Source organism: Symphalangus syndactylus, chromosome 17 (assembly GCF_028878055.3).
Source record: "Symphalangus syndactylus isolate Jambi chromosome 17, NHGRI_mSymSyn1-v2.1_pri, whole genome shotgun sequence".
Classification (NCBI taxonomy): Eukaryota; Metazoa; Chordata; class Mammalia; order Primates; family Hylobatidae; genus Symphalangus; species Symphalangus syndactylus.
In genome coordinates, this window is record NC_072439.2 from 89,619,551 (window position 1) to 89,633,808 (window position 14,258).

Consider the following 14,258-nt stretch of genomic DNA (forward strand, 5'->3'; position numbering starts at 1 on the left):
GTGAAAAACTAGTGGCCTCCAAACTCTCTTTGAAAGAAGACAGGGAAACCTCTTTCTTGTGATTACAGAAGCACTTTCCTTCTGGCTAAAGCAACATGTCACTGTCAGCCCACATGTACAGAAGCAGGCTGGGACACTCTCGGCCCCAGATCTCTCACACATGTGGGTGCACACAGTCGCCCCTATCAGAGAGACACTAGGCTGCGTTAACTCCTTCTTCCCACTTCAAACCCCCATGGAACATCTGGAGGTGGAGCTGGGGAAGGTACCTTGGCCAGATAGATGCAAACACAATTTGGGGTTTCCGTTTGTACACAGGGTGCAGCAGCCACCCTTGGCCAACATCGAAACACCAGAGAAAATGTGGGGAGAGTTGAACTCTTACTTTTAAGCCAAAAGTTCATAGGTTCAGATACCCCTCTGATGTCAGCTGCTCCCTAGGGCTAACCCTTGAGTCTGAATGCTCTGAAAAGATTGAGCTGCTTCAGGAAAGAGGCCTGATGATTCAATTTGGATCTTTTCTCAAGAAGGCCAAGTTCTTTCCCAGAATGAAATTATTTAATAACTATGTGAAACAGTTGTGATATTCACTTTTTTAATAAACAAGAAATTAAAGTCCAAAGAGTTAAAGTGACTTTGCCCAAGTTCACTGGACAGTACAGGAGATGAGCAGGCTTCATGATCAGGTTATCTTCCCATGAGGTCTGTCTCCTGTGGACTCAACCAGATATTCTTGTCATGTGCCCCAGGAACCAGCACTGAGATGGGCAGTGTTGCCATAGAAAACAATAGCTGGCGTTGCAGGTGTCTTCAATTCGTTCATATCTACCTGTTAAGACAAGCCTCACAGAGGGGACATTACAAAATGGGAATCTCCAGGTTATAGTAAGTAAAATATTATTAGGCTGAAGGTCAGAAGAATCTGGCTCTGGTTTTAGATCAGATGTTACTTATTCATTTACTCACGCATTTATTCATTCAATAAATATTCACTGAGAGTCTGTCAGGCCTCATTCCAAGCACTGAGAATATAGTGTTGTGAATAAAAAGAGTATAATCCTGACCTCATGGAGCATAGACTGGTGGCGTCCTATGTGTACATTGAAGATCATATCTCTCTACATATATGTATAATATATAGCAATTATGTCTGTGTGTGTATGTGTGTGTGTGTGTATATATATATATATATGTATATTGCTTACCCCTTTTTCTGTCCCCTACCGTGTAAGCCCATCACAGCAAGAGCTGTGTTTACTCCATTTGTGAATCTTGTTGCTTGGCACCAAGTGGGTACTGATTGAAAAATGATCTGTAAGGTTTCCTCAGTCATTCATTGAAAAGAACAAAGGATGCTTAATAAGAATTACAAGTGATTTTCGTGACTTCATCTATTTCTTTACTAACATGGTTACTACTGAAGTCTTGTTCTTGGGCTCCACTGAGGAGGCCACAGATGCAGTAGCTCCCTCATATCTTCCACATCTAACATCTTGTGCCACCTGCCTGGCTGGGCCTCATTTTCCTAATCTAGCTAAGTCTGCCCCTCCTGAGGGTGCTTGTCTCATCTCCCAGTCCTGAGCCTCCCTGATCCATCCCCTGGTGATCCCCACAGAGTTTTCTCACTGACAGCAAAGAAAGGTTTGGGGCCTTTGGAGGTTGCCAATATGGTGACACCGAGGCAGTGAAATTCATAGATTTGAATAATGCAAGGACTGAGCATTTGTAGTTAAATAAGAAAGAAAAGAAAAACCTCATTGTAGTGATAAAAGCTATCCAAGAAAAGCAGGCTGCTTCACTGGGCAAGGAATTCCCCATGGCAGAAGGAGTTTCCCAGAAGCCAGGCCACCACCCCAATGAAGCAAAGAAGTCAAGCGTAGGATGGAGGAGGGTCACTCCTGAGGTTCCCGTTAACTTCATCTTCTATGGCCACATTTCCATTCTTCATCATTTTGAGAATTAATGATGCATCAAATCCCAGAAATTTCTTCCCCTTTTTTCCCAGATGAGTCTACATTGAAAAATTAACTTTAATTTATCTTTACCAATCCACAGACTAGAGTAATTGTGCTGATCCTAGGTAAATGTCCTTCTCCTATTTCATTAGTTTAAGTCTCTTAAAATTCTATTTTTGATATACTATTTACCTGATCCAAAATCTTTCACAGTTGCCCACCCCCTCCAGGCTAACACCCTGTCACTTTAGCCTGGCACTCTGGACCCTCCACCATCAGGCTCCAGAACATCACCTTTTCAGCCTCACCTTGAACTGCTCTTTATCCACCCGCTTGGTTCTCTACTCTGTTAAATGCACAGCCACTGGAACACTCCTCCTCTTTTCCATTTCCACATTCTTCTTTACATTATTCCAGTACCAGTCATATTTGTAGTATCTTATTTCCTTATTCTTTGGAGTATTTTCTTATTTGCTTATGCTTCTGGAGAGCATGGACTGTGTCTTCATCATTACACAGCCAGTTCCCAGTCTGGTACTCAGGCCATGTATTGGTTGGAATCAAATTGAATTACAAACATTTTTTTTTCAGTGAGGGAGGCAGAAGAGCATATTGGTTAAGAGCATAAATTTTGTAGCCAGACTTCCTCGGTGTGAGTCCAGACTTTACTATTTACTAACGAGGTGACCTTGATCAAGTTACTGAAACTTCTTGGAATTCAGTTTCCTCATCTGTAGAATGGGAATAATAATAGTCCCTGCCTGACGATATGAGTTGACTTTTATAAAGTGCTTACTTCCTTGACAGGCAGGCCCACAGCTCTCCACTTACGTAGCACCTATTCATTCTTCAAGGTGCCCCTCTATTTCTCCCTCCTCCACAGATATTAATTCTATTTTCCATGTATAAAGCACTTTAGAGTTTACGAAGACCTTTCATATGTGTTTTCACATTTAATCATCACGGTGGCATGGGAGGTAGGTGTTGCTGTCCCCGGAGAGTTTTGGTGACACAGGTAAAACAGGGGGAGGGCAGAGGGACGGGAGCCCAGAGACTGGTTTTCTATCCAAAGTATGACCAGCTTCAACGTTTTTCCTCCATTCTGAACCAGTGGGATAGTACAGCACTGTCCAGCATGTCGCCAGGTAGGCTTCATTTCTGCCTTAAGGGTCCCCTATGGTTGCACCAAAACCCAAAGCCAGTGCTGTTGTTCCTGCTGTGCCCAAGCATGTTATTTGCATTTCCAGACCAGACTTAGTCTCATAGCCTTCTCAGGTGAGGAGGGACTTACTGGTTCATGCACTCTCTGGAGGCTTTGTGGTTTCGTTTCACCTGCTGCAGATTGTTCTGTGACCTTTCCTCCATCGCTGAATGCAAACCTTTCTCATTGCGAGATATTAGGTAACTGCAGAACAGAACATCCAAGTTAGAAGGAATTTTGGAGATCATTAAGTCCAATTCCAAAACCGTCTTAAGGAGGAATGAGCGCTGAGTTCTAGGAAAATAAACTACTTGCCCAGAGACTTTTCTAGTTTATGTGCTCCTCAGGGCAGGGCCATTTCAAGCAAGGAAGAAATAAGGATCAGACACTTGCATTCAAAAAGCACACTGTCCAGTAAACTACATCCTACTCATCTTAACATCTCAAATGTCTAACCTAGGGCCTAACACACATAGTAGGTGCTCCATAGATGGTTCCCAATTAAGTGAATAAGTGAATGAATTAATGAATGTCACCTTGATAGTCACCTGCTGAGCCGGTGCCAAACCTTGAACTTAAGATTTCTGTGCTGGGCTCCCACTGCTCATACTCTCTGCCTCCCCCATTCAGACTCATAGTAAGGTTCGAGAAACAGCCAATAAACATGACAAAAATGAATGCAAATATTCAATACCCATCATGTTTATTCACGATTCACAAGTGTATTCCCAGTCTTCTTCTATAAGACTCTCTGTCTCTATCATGATGTGACAGAAGCTAAGCAGCGAAACAGAGCTTCCAGCTGAAGAACAGCACTGACAGAGCCAGGAACTGCCTCTTGGAATGCCAGCACTGCCTAAAGCCCAAAATGTTCCCATGTCCTTGCACTTCAAATAGGAACCAGCATATGACACATATGGGCTCATGATGGATATTTTAACATGTTTCAAACTTTGCCTGATTTTCACTCATTTCATAGAATGTCTAATCTAGAAAATGCCTTGGAGATCATCAGGCTTAATAATTCTTTCATGGGACAGATAGAAACCTGAGAGTCAGAGGGGGAATGTGAGTGGTTCATGGTCACACAACCTGTCAGTGGCTCAGACTGACCCCAAACCCAGGATTCCTAGATTCCACCTAAGAGATTCTTTCTGTGCCCCGTACTGCTGGATTCAGTATTAAGCCAGCAGACCAGTCAAGTGTAAGCTTCTTGAGAGAACAGGCTGTATCGATGGCTTATCTTTCTATCTCAGATGTCTAGCTCAGTGGCTTGCATGTCACAGAAACTCCTTCTCTACCCAGCACTGTGGAGTTCTCAGAGCTTTCATGTTCACCACGCGCCCCACTTTACATATGAGTGAGCCTCATGTTGCTCAAATGGACAAAGGGCTCATGGCCTCAGAAAAATGGTAGCAGAACTTGAACCCTGATCATTGGACAGCTAATTCATGCCCTTTTTCTGTCCTATGTAACCCACCCAGTAATTTTGATTACCAAGTGAATAAATGATTACGGGATGAATGGTTGAAAGACTGACAAACATAGAAATCAATCACTCTCTCTTGAAAAACAGATTTTAAAAAATAAATAACTTGGCAGGGCGCGGTGGCTCACGCCTGTAATCCCAGCACTTTGGGATGCCAAGGTGGGCGAATCACGAGGTCAGGAGATCGAGACCATCCTGGCTAACATGCTGAAACCCCGTCTCTACTAAAAAATACAAAAAAAAATTAGCCAGGCGTGGTGGCGGGCACCTGTAGTCCCAGCTACTAGGGAGGCTGAGGCAGGAGAATGGCATGAACCTGGGAGGCAGAGCTTGCAGTGAGCCAAGATTGTGCCACTGCACTCCAGCCTGGGCAACAGAGCGAGACTCCATCTCAAAAATAAATACATAATTCTAGACCCTCATTCAGTAAAAAGTCTTTGCTTGGACCCCCCGGTGGCCTGCTTTGGCTCTCTCACCTTGAATTTCCCTTCATTTGACACCAACATGTGTGTTTAGGGAAAAGGAAAAGCTAACAGCACTTAACCTCTGTGTTCCTTGAGGGGTCAATTTTTCTGATGTTAATCCTGTCCAATTTGGGTGATTTTAAAAAGTACAAAGAAAGACATTTAAGCCATGCAAATTCCCCCACCCAGAGATTGCCAGTAGTTAACATTTTGGTGAATATCCATCGTCTTTTTAAAATCTTTTTTTCCAAAGCTTATAAATAAATTTTTAATGGATTTATACTGAAAAACTGCTTAGTAATTTGTTTTTGTTGTTTAATAATAAATCACAAATATCTAATTAGGTCGGAAGTTGATCAAGTGGGAGAATGAGCATATTTTGACAATGTTTGATCAGTTGAGTAACACACAGGTGATAAGATTCCCAAACATTGCTTTCCATTGACGGTTTTAAGGACCCAGAGAAGCCATATTACCAGTCTTCGCCTGGGCTCTTCTGCTTCTAACATGACCATGGCTACAACATGGTTAAGGTATCAGTAATTATAATAGCTTGGAATAACAGCTTACATTTTGCTAACCTCTCTTATAACACACACACACACACAAACATGTCAACCGTTGTGATCAATAGGCAGAGAAGGAAACCTCACATATCTCATGTTCCTTGCACAACCCTGGAAGAGAAGCAGGTTCATGTCATTATTTTAAAGATGAAAAACTTGAGGATCAGGGAGATCATGTGACAGGCCTGCCTTTTGGGTTTTTGTTTCTTTGTTTGTTTGTTTTTAAATAACATCTTTAGAAAGAAAATAAAGAAAAATGAACCAAAGTTCAAAGAGGAGTTTTTATGATTGGAGATTAGAAAAAGATTTTACTCATTCATACTAGAGAGACTAACACATTCTTGGTCTTTCATTCCAGACCACTCTTTATACCTACCACATTGCTTCCTGACTTAAAACACCTTTGAAAGTTTTGGTGATTTTAGCTAATTTAATAGAACATTTTATGATATGTACATATAAACATGCTGCGTTCTTTCCTGCCCCACCTCTATCAGCAATGAGTGCTGACAGTGCATTCTGTGGCCTCCACAGATGGGCTGACTGCCTGTCACGTCTGTGAACAAGGTTTAATTTGATTAACGTGGGCTACCAGTCAGGACGACCTCCCGTGCTCAGCGACGCAAGGGCTGCTGGGTATGGCTGGCTACAGGGCCAGAGGGCAGTTGTGATTCATTTCTGCCCCAGGCACCCACCTGGCGGGCCTGGTGCAAGTGCCGTGGGATCAGGGGAAAGTGAGAGGCCTGGCAGGCGCCTTGGCTGTGAGCTGAGCTTCGGGAGTAATAGTGAGAAGAGGGATGAGGGCAGCAGCTGCTGAGGTTGATATTTATATAATGACTCTCTGTGTTTTGAGGCAGGAAGTGAAACTGAGGTTGTGCTGAGACACTTTCCTTCCCCCATACCACTGCCCACGGTGGCTCCGGTGGGTGACCCAGGGAGAGCCACAGCAGATGCAGACCAGGCTCCAGCCCCTTACTGGGGTGTCAGAGCTAAGGCTCTGTAGGGTCCAAGAGGCTCCCCTCCCTCTCCATATGATTGTCCCTCCTTTCTCTCCACTTAGTTCTGCCTTATGGTGGAGAGAGCATTGCTGCACCCCTGCAGCTTTGTAGGAATGCCATAAGGGACTGTGGTACAATATCTACAAAACACAAGGCCAATCACCCATCTCTGGAGAGTTAGCATTAAAACTCTTTATTACTTTTCTATGACCACTTCCAACACCATCACCTGTGGTTTTTGTGGATTGTTGTTCCCTGACTTTTACACCTGCCTCAAGCCAACTTTCTGCCTGGTTTTTCTTCCTTCCTTCCAAGTATTAATACCTTTTGGAACCGCCTCAGACCTCACACCAAATGTCCCCTTCAGTGCTTTCCTTTCCTCTTGCTTAAGCCCAGGTTTAGGAATTCCATTCTCACCTGTCTAAAACAAAAAGGCATTTTAATATAGGTGATGTTCCATCTAGAGAGGCCTTCCAATTCTGCTTCTCACTCTAGTGTTGGGAGATTATTTGAAACATGGAGTGTTCACAGCTGAAAAGGACTTAAAAACTGTCTAGCCTCTGCTTCTCAATGACTGAGGGAGAAGCAAAGACCTTGTTAGAATTGAGGATCCCAAGGCCCTACTTCAGACCTGCTGAATCAGAATCTGCATTTTAACAAGATCTCCAGATGATTCACATGGACATTATACTTTGAGAGGCACTGTCTTATCCCAAGATGCTTATTAACAGGTGGAAGAAATAAAGGCCCAAAGAGGAAAACAGACAAGCACAAGGTCATCAGCAAGAGAATGCCACTAAAATAGAAGTTAGCAGTCAGTTCAAGTCCCTTTCCTCTGCATGAGGCCTTAATAAAGACATAGTTCCAATGCCAACACTATGAAACAAGCAAAGCAATCTCTCCTCCCTCTTTATTTTTACTCTCAACTTCATCTATGGGTATGTTTTCAATTTATTTTACAAATACAAAATCAATACTAATGATTTCACAACACCGCTTTTGAGCTCTTGTCTGTCTAGGTTGCCACGCTAGTTGCTGAATTCCATAGTCCACTGTACTTGATCAGGTATACTTTCCCCACAGTTTATTTGAAGTGAAGCTTCTGACTGCTGGCAAGAAAAGAAAGATGTGCTGGGGGCGGTGGCTCATGCCTGTAATCCCAGCACTTTGGAAGGCTGAGGCGGGCCAATCACCTGAGGTTGGGAGTTCGAGACGACCAGCCTGACCAACGTGGAGAAACCTTGTCTCTACTAAATATACAAACTTGGCCGGGAGTGATGATACATGCCTGTAACCCCAGCTACTAGAAAGGCTGAAGCAGGAGAATCGCTTGAACCTGAGAGGCGGAGGTTGTGGTGAGCCGAGATCATGCCATTGCACTCCAGCCTGGGAAACAAGTGAAAAACTCCGCCTTTAAAAAAAAAAAAAAAAAAAGAAAAGAAAAGAAAAGAAAAAAGAAAGAAAAAGAAAAGAAAGACATGTTGTCAGATGTTACAGCTGGCCCTAGCTTTGCCCACCAGAGACCTTGCCAGGAAGAACTATGAATGACAGCACATTTTAGAATCACAAAATGACAAAACTGGAAAGAACAATAGAGATCATTTTATCCGGCCCCTTCAAGTCTCAGATGGAGATGATGAGCTACAGAGGGAAATGACTTGCTCAAGTTCATCCAACAAGTTAGATGCAGATTTGGGGCAAGCATTCAAATTGCTGGCCTGTCAGGTCAGGGCTCCATGTTGTGTACTGCCACCCCCCTCCACATACACACTAAATGGAATGAACAAACTAAGTAAACAAATCACCTGGATGATGACATTCACTCCAGAATTCTGGAATAAGTCATGGATAAAACTGTGGAGCCATCGTCCAGAATGCATAGCCTGTCATTATTACTAAACCAGATGGAGCATCACACTGCCAATAGGATTTCCACCCTAATATGAAGAGCTACCTGGGAATTACAAGCTAGTAAATATCATTGCCATGTCTGGAATTCATAACAAAGAGTGGGATCATGGAAATGTAACAAACAACTTGTTATGGAAAAAATAACGGAAGGATTTTAACAAACGAATGTTCTTTAAGAGTCTAGGACTAGGCATAAGTAGGGAACTATTGAAACTCAAATATTTAAATTTTCAGAGATTCAAGACTACTGTGATTAGATTTTTACATCAAGGAACAGCTTGATTGCAGAACTATTTGGTACAGTACATGTCATCTTTGACAAGGATCATGGAAACAATATAGTAATATTTGATTGCAACTCCTTTGAATAGAAGATATTAACATAAAGATCACCAGAAATCAGAAATCCAGAGTCAGTAAGACACTGACTTGGGTCTTACTTCGTATTTTAATGAAATACATGGAAGAAGTACAAAGTCATGAAACATTCACTTTTGCAAATGGCACTGAACACTTCTAGTCACCATAGTGCCTCATTTTCAGATTACATTAAAGGTTTCACCATCAGGATTTTATCAATGTTTAAGGCACCCCTGCAAGGTAAGTAGAAAGAAGTCTGTCATCTTAATTTGAGACAAGAGACCCAAGCCTCACGAAGCAATGTCTTTTCAAAGTTTATAGCACTTGAGTCACAGTTGGACTACTCCAAATCCACTCTCTTTCAACTACACAATGTTGCTTCTGGGTAAAGAAATATTACAACACACAATAACTGCTAATATCCACACACCTCTTTGTATCTTTTTTTTTGTAGAGATGGTGGGGGGGGTCTCACTATGTTGCCCAGGCTAGTCTTGAACCCTGGGCTCAAGTGATCCTCCCGCCTCGGCCTCCCAAAGGGCTAGGATTACAGGTGTGAGCCACTGCACCCAGTCTGCACACCTCTCCGGAAGTTACAGAACATCTGGACAATTCCGTGACATGAGGAGGAACACAACTAATTGTTGTTGAGAACCCACTATATGTAAGCTGGAGCTATCTATATTCGATGCTATACATAAGCATCTCACTGAATTATGACAAGGACTCTGTGAGGAGGGTGTTATTTTTTTCCTTTTTCATAATAGGAAATTGAGAAAGGCTAAGCAACTTGTCCACAGTCACAAAGCTAGAAATTGATAGAGCTAGGGTTTGAATTCTGAGTCAATTCAAGTTCAAATCCCTTGTTTCCAGGTCAAGTATTTCTATTATCTCAATGCTACGGCTGAGGAAATTGACTTAGAGATGTTAATGAGCCACGATCTTAGAGCAAATAAATCATAGAGGAAGGATTCAAACTGGAGTCCTCACAGGACATAAAGATCTCAGAAGAATGAGGGCAAAAATGTAACAATTGAGCTTCAGTTTTGGCAAATACAAGGTAGTTCTCTTAGGTAAAATATACCCCAATTTCTATTTATAAAATGATGGACTCTAACATATCATAGCTCAAGAAACACATTTAAGTCTATTTCATTTCACTTTCACAAACATGTATTAAATACAACTTCTGTACCAGGTATCACACAGGACACTTGTGTGGATCATCTTTTTTTTTTTCCTTTGAGTCTCTCAAGTTTTTATAGTATGGCTTTCCTCATTATTAGTGAATTGTACAGGAAAATTAGTGACTTGTACAGTGTTACAAGCTAATAACGACAGAGTAGGAATTGTGATCAGCTCTGAGAAAATTGAGCTCTAGTGGCTGTATAAGCTGAGATGCTCAGAGGAATGTTGGGTTTCATCAGAAAGTGTATGGAAGCCAGATAGAAAAGGCATTATCCCATATTCACATGAAAGCAGTGTGTGGGCTCAGAAAAAATGTGGCAGTTCTATTCATGGACCTTCAAGAAAAATTTAGTAGAGCTGGGGAGGTGGGAGAAGGACAGAGAAGAACTATTCAAATCACCAATATGACGGAGGCTTGTTGGTATAAATATAGATTTAACAAAATTAGATTTTTCTCAATCAAAAAATGAGCAGACTGAGAAGGGATATAACAATACTTGATAGAATGGAACTATGCACTTAATCAGCAAATCTCAGAAAAACAGAACTATCCCAACCAACCCTTACCCCAAAGTTTGCAAGAGTTAATTTTAGAGCAAATAAAAGAAAGTACTACTTTACATACTAGATAGTAAATTTAAGGAGCAAGAGAGGTAGGGACTAGCTGGTAGTACAGATGCATAAATGGGTTCAAAAAGGGATTATTTAAATACCAAGGCCTCATAAAATCCACATGGGTATATTAAAGATATGGGGGACCTTAAACATCACCCAGCCCAACCTGCTACCTCATGAATATCTGGCATCTACTTGGTCACCTCCAATGGCCAAGAGCTCGCTGTTTTCCAAGGCAGAGCATTCCAGCCTTGACAGCTCTGCATGTCAAAAAGTTCCTTCTAAGCTGGGTGCTGTGGCACACACCTGTAGTCCCAGCTACTTGAGTGGCTCAGGCAAGAGGATCCTTGGAACCCAGGGGATTCTAGGCTGTAGCACTATCATTGTGCCTGGGAATAACCACTGCACTCCTGCCTGGACATCATAGAAAGTCCCTGTCTAAAAAACAGTTCTTTCTTAGGTTTAAACAAAACCTACCTCCATTTATTATATTCATTTTGACTTTATTTCTGTATTTGAGATTCCACTCAATAAATCCGAATGCTTCATTTTTACATCCCTGCAGGTATTTAAATTCAGCTGTTAATTGTGGTTGTTGAAGTCAATGTCATGAACAGGAATCAAATTTACTCAGAAATTGTTTAGGGGGACATTCAAATTCTAAAAGAAGAGTATTATGTGGCACTTCCAACTTGGAAAGGACCAAAGGAATAAGCATTGGAGTGGGAATCAGGAGACTTACCTTCTAATTGGGTCCTGTGACTATTTATATGAAAATTCATGTTACTGTATCTGCCACTAATTAGCAGATGGATCTTCCAGGGCAGGGACCTCATATTTCTGGACCACAATTCTCTTAATTGTAAGATAAAAGGGTTGAGCAAAATAGTGTTTATTCTCCCTCTGTCACTGACTTGGACTCAGTTAACCAGTGGTGGTTCTGAGATCCAAACCCACTTCATTTTGAAACCCCATTTAATATACCATCACTGGAAAAGAGTTGTACCAATCCCTTAAGATGGACCAACCCAGTCGGGTGTCAATTTTACTGACCATGATTACTGGTCACTAAATGTCCCGCCTCCATTTCCTGTGAAAGCAAGTTCATCTAGGGATAGAGCAGATTTCATCAGATTTTCATTTGTTTTGAGCTAAGCTGCTTACTAGTACCCAGAGAAGGGTTGATAAGGAGAAAGCAAGCAATAAACAAACAGACTGAAATTTCGTTCCAGATCTTAAAATTGACCCACGCATGGGACAGGACCCTTCCACAGACATGTTTAGGGCCAGTGACTCCGGTCTTCTCCTTAGATGGGACTCACTTGAGCAAAGGAGTTCTCTGTCTGTGGAAACCCTATATGAATAATGATCCCCAGCATTTGTGTGGAAGAAGGCCACACCAGCCCAGGGGAAGTACTGGAAAGTATTTAGGTGTCTAGAGATTCCAAGGGTCTCCCAGCTAGTCAATGTCACAGCTAAGACTGAAACAGCTGTCTTGGGACTCAGTGTTCCAAGAGTTCCCCCATTAGAATGTATTAAGCAGTTACTCCATGCTGGGTACTGTGCTAAACTCTTCAATACGTCTTATCCCCTTTAATCTCTGTTATAAGCTCTGGGAAAGCAGGGATTTCAGCTGTCTTGTTTATAATTTTATCTCAGTCTCAAGAACATCACCTGACACTTAATAGAAGCTCAATAAATATCTGTTAAATAAATTTAAATAAGCAGATTAATGAGGGAGATGTTAATACCCCCATTTTAAAGATTAGGAAATTAACGCTCAGAGAGATCAATGGACTTGACCAAAGTAAAACAAACAAACAATAACAGCAGAGCTAGCATTTGAGCACAGGTTTTCTGAGGTCAAGGTCAGTGCTTTTCCCAACAGAGCATAGCTGCCTCTCAGCTTAACCACCTTAAAAACCGAAAATAAAATCCAGTTTAATCCTTTCAAAAACATAAAGTAAAATTTGTGGAGCAAGCATACATTTCTTAATGCTCATCATTTTTTTAGCCATCCAAAGCCTTCAGAAATCATAAGTGACCATGAATGATTTTCCCACAAAAGCAATATTAAAGAGATTTAAAAGGATTCCATTCAACTGGAAAACAAAAATAAACAACAATAACTACAAAGAAAGCTTGCAAATTTCATGGATATCAGGAATATCTTTCTGATGGAAAACATATTTCCCCCAAAGGTCCTGTGGCCCTGGAGAACACTGGTTTGAAAGATAAGTAAGTAAGAGACAGAAGCTGACCGTCAGGGAACAGCGGGTTAGGAGGGCGTGCCAGCATATCTTGTGGAGGACCTATGGACTCTTCACTTTTAGTTGTCTCCTCCACCACAGTTGTGCAAAGGGATAGGACGTACACTAATTCTTGAGGACCCTGTAACTGTGGACAAGGACCTCTTGACTTCAGCTTTCCCAAGTGTAAAATAGAGGGATTGTCCTAAATGACACCTAGGAGCCCTTTCCTCTCTGCCACAGCCTCACTTTCCCTTTCCTCTGTCCTTCCCGCTTCTCTTCCACCTAGCTCTAGACGGCGCAGGCACTGGGTCCCAAAAGCAGCTTTGGGGACTCCCCGCCCTGCCTCTGCTGGAGTCTCCTTATGCAGCTGCACAGCTAACCGCTGCCTCACCCTGCACTGCTGACCACTCTGATTTACCTATGCAGATGAGGCAATAAATATACAAGATCTGCTGAAAGTGAAAAGTCCCTCATTCCTCACATTACTTTTAGCCTTCACTTTCCCTAAGCCAAGGGACAATAAATGACCGAGATGAGCCTCCCTTTCCAACACTTGCCTGCCTTAGGGATTCACCATCTGCATTCCATCTGCACAGGTAGAACTGAGTTTGGATGAGGGAGAATTGCTTTCCATTGTTCAGTAGGCTTTTTTTAATTTCTAGTTTTGCTTACCTTTCCTTCTCACCACACACACAAAACAGTGTGAGCTTTCTCATTCTAGTGTGTAAACACAGGTCAGTCAATACCCACAAGTGTTCCAAAAGGTGAGCTGGCATTGCTGCCCAACTGGGCATTATAGTCCCTTCTGCGCCTGCCCATCAGGCTTGCCTTCCTCGGCAACCTTTCTAGCTTGAATCGTACTGTGACTCCTTCTCACGGACCACTCCTGGAGACTGGTGAAAGTTGGGCCCATTCTTGAAGCCTCTGCTTCTAAATCATGTTTTCCATAAAGTCTCCCTCATCTGTGCTCGCTTCCACCTCCTGCTATTTGGAATTACTGGTGGGCTTTTCCATTGTCCCATAGCAAGGGTTCTATACATTCTGAAGGCACATTTGACTATATGCTTTTTCATGGTTGCTTGGAACCATGTTGTCTTTTCCAAGTAGGCTGTGAACATTCGGTGGCATGGATCATACCCTGCCCATGTTAAAATTCTTCACTGGCCTGACTAAAGGTAATCATAACTCTTGATGCCCACTAATACTTCAGACACTTTTCTTTCCTATGGCTTCTACACTGGGGAAGACGTATGGGGCTA